Genomic DNA, 7860 nt, shown 5'->3' on the forward strand with positions numbered 1-7860 from the left:
CTATTTTGTAGACAATAATATGTAAAATGATAACCATTGATAATTTCCTACCATTTTGTCTGTAATTTGCTAAGTCCCCCCTATTATTATGTTATCCTTCTTTTATTCTTTAAAATAAAAAAAATAAAATAAATAAATAAATAAATAAAAATAAATAAAAGATATCCTTGCCGGGGATATAGCTCAGCGGCATAAGGGCTTGCCTGGCAAGCCTGAGATCATGAGTTTGATTCCCGTTACCCTCCCCGCAAAAAAAAAGTGTGCTAAAGGATATCCTTTATTCTGGGGAGGGGCAGGACCGAGGGAGAGTGAGAGAGAGAGAGAATACTGTATTATTGTTTTTTGAGACAGGATGTCATTATGTAGTTCAAGCTGGCCTCAAACTTGGTTGTTATGTAGTTCACTATATAGACAGGCTGGCCTCAAACTTGTAGTGATGCTTCTGCCTCAGCCTCCCAAGTGCTGGGTTTACAGGTGTGTGCCACCATACCTGGCCCTATTCTGGGTTTATGTCATCCCTGTATCTGTACTGTTAAAATGATCTTTGTTTTTAAAAATGGTGTCCTTCTTTAGCAGATCTGGGGCTGAGAGGCCCCAGATTTTTATTGTTTTATTTTTATAGCCCTTAAAATCTAAAGTAGTGGGAATGACTGATATAGATCAGTAAGTCTAGTGCTTTTTAAAGAAATGTTTTATATGACCAAATTATTGACATGTAACATTACAAAAGTAATTTATGTATTTCTTGCATCAAATAATTGAAATGCCTATGTCATGTACTTAGTAGAAGTAAAAATTCAGATTTGCTTAGTACTGATACAATTGTATTTATTCAGCTTTCTAAGATCATTATAGTTAAGTCAATGTAATTATCACATGGACAGTCTTTGGTTAACCACATGACACGATCAATCTCTGTTGGAGATTTTTTTATTTTGTACTTTAAAAAGAACAAAGGACTTTTGTTTCAGGGACTTTTTTTCTTTTCTTTTTGGTTTTTTTTTTCCTGGGATTTCAGCTCCAGAATGTAGATTTTAAATTTAGGACCACAATATAACTTAATTTATCTACTGATTATTTAAAGCAGTTAAAGTGGTTTGAATGTGCAAGGTAGAAAAAATATAGTCTGTAGAAAAACTTGAAAACAAAAAATTGAGCTTTCATTTGTGGATGTCTGCATTATTATCTGTCTATTGAAGTGAACACGCCCAGGATATTCTGTAAACAGCTGCACCAGGAAAATTAGGGGAGAGATTGCTGTTATTAGTTTGAGTGGCAGCTAATGGATAGCCTAAACGGTGAGCTCTAGTTTGTTCCATATAATTTGGCACAGTCTTCTCCACTCTTTAGACGAAGCATGCAATTAGAATGGCAGTGATGGCTGTGAATTCATTTAACACTTTGCACTATATTAGAATTTAATTTTTAAATAAAATTTACTTGATCATGGAGTAAGTAAAATTTCCAACAACAAAGAAGGATTGACAAAATTTGGTTTCATATATACTGATTGAAAAATATACTGATTGAAAATGGATATTTTTAATATGTAAATATGCCAGATAATAGCAAGTTCTGTATTCCCAGGAACTAGCACATCATTCGAACACTGTCCTTTGAAAATTTATTCTTCATTGATTTTTTTATATTAACACTTATTTTAAGTCCTTTTATTGGGATAAATTTTTATTAAAGTAAATCAACTGTTGAAATCATGACAGACAGAAAGATTGCTTTATACCTAAGGAAAATTATGTAATAAATACTCATAATTAATGTATACAGATTGCCTAATAGTATACATTTTTGAATAGTGCATTATAATATAATTGCTTCTGGTTTTTAAACATTGAGAGTAAAAGTATGATTTGTGATTTGGATGGAAAAAGAAATTCCTTACAAGTTTCACTTTTAGTAGCAGGGCATGGCAGCTCATATCTAAAATCTCACATACGTGGGACGCTGAGGCAGAAGTATTACAAGTATGAGGCCAGCCTGAACCATCTAGCAAGATCCTGTCTCAAAGTATAATAACAAAGGGTTGGGGAATGTAACTCAGGAGCAGAGTACTTGCCTAGCATGTGCAAAACCTAGTTTCAATCCTAGTATCCCTGCAAAAAAAAATCATTTTTATGTTATAGTTAACACTATCAAATACTCCCTTTGGCAGTTCTTCAAAAAATTTCTCTAATATAAAGTCTTTTAAAAAAATAGTGTATATCATATATAATTCAGTACCTGAAAATTTATCCTTTTAAAGTGTTCAATTACATAGTTTTTAGTGTACTAGTAGAGTTATATAGCCATTACACAATAATTTCAAGACATTTTCATTTTTAAAATATTTTCCAAAAACAAAAACTATACTCTATTTCTATCGTTTTTAGTCCTTGGGTTCTGGCAATCACTAATCTGTTTTCTGTTTCCATGGGTTTGCCTATTCTGTACAGTTCATATAAATGTTATTATATAACATGTGGCCTTCTGCAAGTGGCCTCTTTTAGAATGATTTCCACGTTTGTATATGTTGTAGACTATATCAGTACTTTAATTTTTATAGTTGAATAATATTCCACTTTTGTGGGTACCATGTGATTATTCATCCATTAGATGATGCACATTTGAATTGTTTCTACTTTTTAGCTATTATGAATAAAGCTTAGACATTCCATCATAGTGATCTAGAAGCAGCAACATCTATAGGGCCTTTTGGGTTCTCACCAAGATCAGGCAGTACATGACTCGGGGGTCACGGTGAATGGAAACCCAGCCACTGGAAGGAAACTTGAAGATGTCCCACAGATGAAATCCAGCAAAGGGCTGGTTAGAATGAGAAGCAGGCTGCAACTCAGTGTAGGTACTGCTTACATCCCAGATCTGGACATCTTTCCATCTACAGAAATCTTTCTGAAGGAAAAAACTGAGTTTAGTGGCTTCCAATTGGTATCCAGTCCTAGCTATTCTTCCCTAGAATATGGGGGCAATGAGTGAGATATTTCCCGAGGATGTCCTCCACAGAATAGGACACTGGAAACTGCAAGCTAGAGGCCCAAAACAAAAAAGCAAGAAAAAAAGCCTCACTCGAAGATCTCCTGGCCTTTAAGATTTGTGTTAATTAATGTGTTATTCTGATAGGTTTGCCCCTGTAAGTAATTTGGTGCTTTTCTCTAATAGCTTTTAGCATTCTTGCTTGTATTCTATCACATGTTGTAGTGTCGACCTGAGGCTTCCAGGTTGTGTTCCTGCCATTGGCTTTAGTAGTCACTCTGCCCTATTCACCTGCTAAGATTCTACTGCTGTATTCTGAGCTCTGTCCCCGTTCTGCCAAGCCTTTGGCAAGACACTCCAGGGATCAGAAGGGCTTGGTGTGAGGCAGCACCCTTACCTCCCATGTACCATGAATTGAAAAGGAAAGGATGAATTGAATAGTATGAAACTGAAGTGACTCCATCCTATCAGATCACAATAGAATGAAACTAGAAATCAAGAGTAGAAGAAACTGCACAACACATAGAGTAAAATACATTCCAGAACAACCATTGGGCCACAGAAAAAATTTCAGGGAAGGAATTTAAAAATTTCTAGAATCTAATGATAAAATACAGCATATTAGAATCTGTAGGACACAAAGCAATGGAAATTTACAACTGAATGCCTGCATTAGCAAGAATGACCCCAAATAAATAACCCAGTGATGCACCTCAGGGTCTTAGGAAAACAAGAACAATCAAAACCTAAAACTGTTAGAAGAAAATTAATTATAAAGGTCAGAGTAGAAATTAATGAAATAGAAACTTTAAAAAAAATCGAGAATACGTAGGATCAGAGAATCGAAGTTGTTTCTTTCAAAGGATAAATGAGATTGACAAACCAATAGCCTGACTTAGCAAAAGAAAGTGAAGAGCCACATATATGAACTTAGAGATGAGTAAAATGAAATTACAACAGACACCACTGACATCCAGAGAATTTTTGCAAACTACTTTGAAAACTTACGTATTGATAAATTAGAAAATCTGGAAGAAACAATTCCTAGCCACATATGCTCATAAAAATTGAACCATGATATAAAACTCCACAATAGACCAATAACAAGTAATCAGTTGCCATAATAATCAAAATACTACAACCAACAAAAGCACAATACTCAATGGATTTATTCCTGATTTTTACCAGAATGTTAGCAAATAACTAAAAAGCACTAACACTTAAATTTTTCCATGTAAGTGAAAAAGAAAGAATGCTTCCAAACTCACGGGCGTGGTGGCGCATGCCTGTAATCCCAGCACTTGGGTGGCTGAAGCAGGAGGATCGCTGCAAGTTTGAGACCAGCCTGGGCTACAAAGTGAGCTCAAGGCCAGCCTGAACTACATAGTGAGACCCTGTCTCAAAAAGACAGTAAATAAATAAACAAACAAACAAACAAACAAACTCATTCCTTGCAACCAATGTTACCCTTATACCAAAAGTTTGTAAGTACTCATCACAAACAAAAACTATAGGACAGTATCCTTGATAAACTTTGATACAAAAACCTCAATAAGAGGCTTGTAAACAGAATTCAAGAAAACATTAAAGGAGGTATATACATCATGACCAAGTCACCTGCATCTCAGGGATACAAGGATGGTGCAGTATATATAAATCAGTATAACAGACCACATGAATAGAATCGAGGATAAAAATTACATGATTTTCTCAATATCCTTGGACAAAAATCTAACATCCTTTCATGATAAAAACCCTGATGAAAGTAGGTGCAGAATGATCTTAACTCGAAAAAAAAAAAAATGATCTTAGCTCAAATTGATATAAGCTATTTGACAAAATCAGACATTCTTTTATGATTAAAAAGAACTGATATAAAAAAGCATAGAAGGACTTACTTCAAACTGGTATAATCCATGTATATGACAGATCCACACTCCACATCATATTGAATGGGAGAAAACTAGCCATTCCCCTTATAATTTGGAAGGAGACAAGATGTCTACTTACCACTTGTGTTCAGTATACTACTTGAAACTGGCAAAAGAAAGAAAGGGATATGAATAGGAAAGAAAAATGTCAAATTATCTCTATTTGTAGATTATATGATCCTTTACATAGAAGACCCAGAAAACTTTAAGAACTGATAAATTAGCAAAATACCAGGCTGCACTCAAATATCAATAATGAATCAACAATGCACTACCAAGAAATAAATAAGAAAAAAAGTATATTTGTGATGCCTTAAAAAAAAAAAAAAAAGGAATTAACATAACCACAAGATGTGAAAAACCTCTGTAATGAAGAATACAGAGCCCTAAAGAAAGAATTGAAGAGAGCATTAGAAAATGGAAAGATCCTCTGTTCCTGGGCAGGCAGGATTAATAGTCATTAAAATGGCTGTGTTACCAAAAGTGATCTATAGATTCAATGTAATCCCTATTACAATTCCAACAACACGATTCACAGAACTAGAAAAAAACAGTTCTAAAGTTAACATGGAACCAGAAGAGACCCAGACTAGCAAAAGCAATGCTGAGCAAAAAGAGCAGAGGAGGAAGTATTACAATACCAGGTTTCAAAATACACCATGTAACTATAGTAACAAAAACTTCATGCTTCTGGCAGAAACATAAACATGTAGACCAGAGGAATAAAACAGAAGACACAGAAACAAACCTATGTACCTTCAACTCTGATTTTTGGCAAAGAGACCCAAATCATACAATGGAGAAAAAATAGCCTTTTTAACAGATGGTGCTGGGGCCAGGGATGTAGCTCAGTGGCACAGTGCCTGCCTAGTAAGTGCAAGGTCCTGAGTTCTATTCCTAGTACCAAAAAAACAAACAAACAAAAAACAAAAAAACTACCAAACAAAAAAACAGGTGGTGCTAGGAAGACTGGTTATTCATGTATAGAAGATTGAAACTAACCATATATCTCAACCTGCACAGAGATCTAGACATAAAACCAGATTCTTTGAAACTGCTGCAAAAAAAAAAAATAGGAAAATTCTTGAGGCGATAGGTATAATAAAGACTTCTGAACAGAACTCCAGTAACACAGGAAATGATATCAAGAATCAGCAAGTGGGATGTGGTCAAATTAAAAACCTGCACAGCAAAGGAAATAGCAGAACAAAAAGGTAACTTATAGAATAGGGAAAAAATTTTGCCAGCAATTCTTTTGATAGAGGACTAATATCTAGAATACATAAGAACTAAAATAAAAAAAAAACTACCAAAAAAAATAAAAAAATTGGCAATTGAAAGACACTTTTCAAAAAAGATGTGTAAGTGGCCAATAACTACATGAAAAACTTCATTACGCTTAGCTTAACCACTAGAGAAATAACAAATCAGAACAACTGAGATTGCACCTTAGCACAGTCAAGAGTGCAAAAAACCAGTAAATGCTGGTGAGGATGTGGGAGAAATGAAACACTTCTGCATTGTTGGGAAGGTAAACTAGTATAACCAGTGGAAATTCATATCTAGATTACTAAAACTAAAAGTAGAAGTTCCACATTTATCTCTTCAGGGTATACCCATAAGAGTTAAAGATACACTGTAGTAATGTATACTCATGTTTATAGCAGCTCAATTCACAGTGGGTAAGCCCTGAAAACAGCCTTAATGCCCATCAATAGACAAATGGATAAAGTATGCCATATATATTCTATGCAATATTATTCAGCCATAATGATTGAAATCATGCCATTTTCAGGAAAATGGATGGAGCTTTTATTAAGTGACATAATCTTAAATGAAATAAATCAGATGGTAAAATATCATATGTTGTTATATATAAGAAATATAAAAAGTGAAAGATACTAGGAAACAAGACTGACTTTTGGGAAATAGGGAAGGAGCTTAATGGGATAGGAAAGGGAGATAAAAGGATAGAAAATGATCAAGATAAAATATATATAACTTTCCCCCAAATGAACTTTGCTATTATGTGTTGCAAACATACACTAAGTAATGCTGCTATGAATGGGTATGTATTTTTTTTTTTTATATACTGGGAGTCAAACTCAGGACCTTGCACTTGCCAGGCAAACGCTTGTACCACTGAGCTATATCCCTGGTCCTGTATATGCATTTTTATGGACATTAAAAAAAAATTCTCATGTGTACACTGAGGAACAGACATTTTACATTAATCCTACTGAATTGTAACCTTAAAATGGTCAAATTGGCAATTTTTGTTAGGTTATCCCAATGAAAAATTAAGTTTTAAAAAATAATTCAACCATCTAATAAGAAACATTTGTAATGAATAACTTATTTACAAAAGGCATTTTATCTAAGAAGAAGACAAGCTTTCTGGTGGAAAGTTAGAAATTAGGTGTGAACTAATAATTCACAAAATAAAATTTAATTGCATAAACACAAAACAAATTCAGCTTTTCTTAATATTCAGAGACATACAAATTAGAACAATAAAAGCATTTTTCATTATTAAATTATTTTATATATAGGCCCTTTACATTTTGATAATGACCTTTGTGGAGGGCAGTTTGACAGTATATGCCAAATACCTTTAAATCTGTACTGTGTTTTTAGAAATATGTATACCTATAAATACACATGATTTTGTGTAGAAGTAGTTTTTTTTACTAAGGCATTACTTATTACAGTGAAAAATGGAACCCACTTAATAAAGGGTGTTTTTTCTGTCAAAGAGGGGAATCCTTCCCTACCATTAAATACTACAGTTTCCAACCAGCACTCAGCAGGCTGAGGCAAGGGGATTACCATGAGTTCAAAGCCAGCCTGGACTATATAGTGAGTTCAAGGCCAATCTGAACTACATAGTGAGATCCTGTCTGTCTGTCTGTCTGTCGTCTGTCTGTCTGTCTGTCTGTCT

At 34.1% G+C, this 7860-nt stretch overlaps 1 protein-coding gene across 7 annotated transcripts in view; it reads left to right on the plus strand.

The window, feature by feature from the left end:
* Window positions 1-7860, plus strand: part of Ccdc88a (coiled-coil domain containing 88A) — a gene marked incomplete at its 5' end in the record, with an annotated part of 153553 nt that overhangs the window by 71186 nt on the left and 74507 nt on the right.

Source organism: Chinchilla lanigera, unplaced genomic scaffold, assembly GCF_000276665.1.
Source record: "Chinchilla lanigera isolate Chin_1 unplaced genomic scaffold, ChiLan1.0 scaffold00023, whole genome shotgun sequence".
In the NCBI taxonomy this organism is placed as follows: Eukaryota; Metazoa; Chordata; class Mammalia; order Rodentia; family Chinchillidae; genus Chinchilla; species Chinchilla lanigera.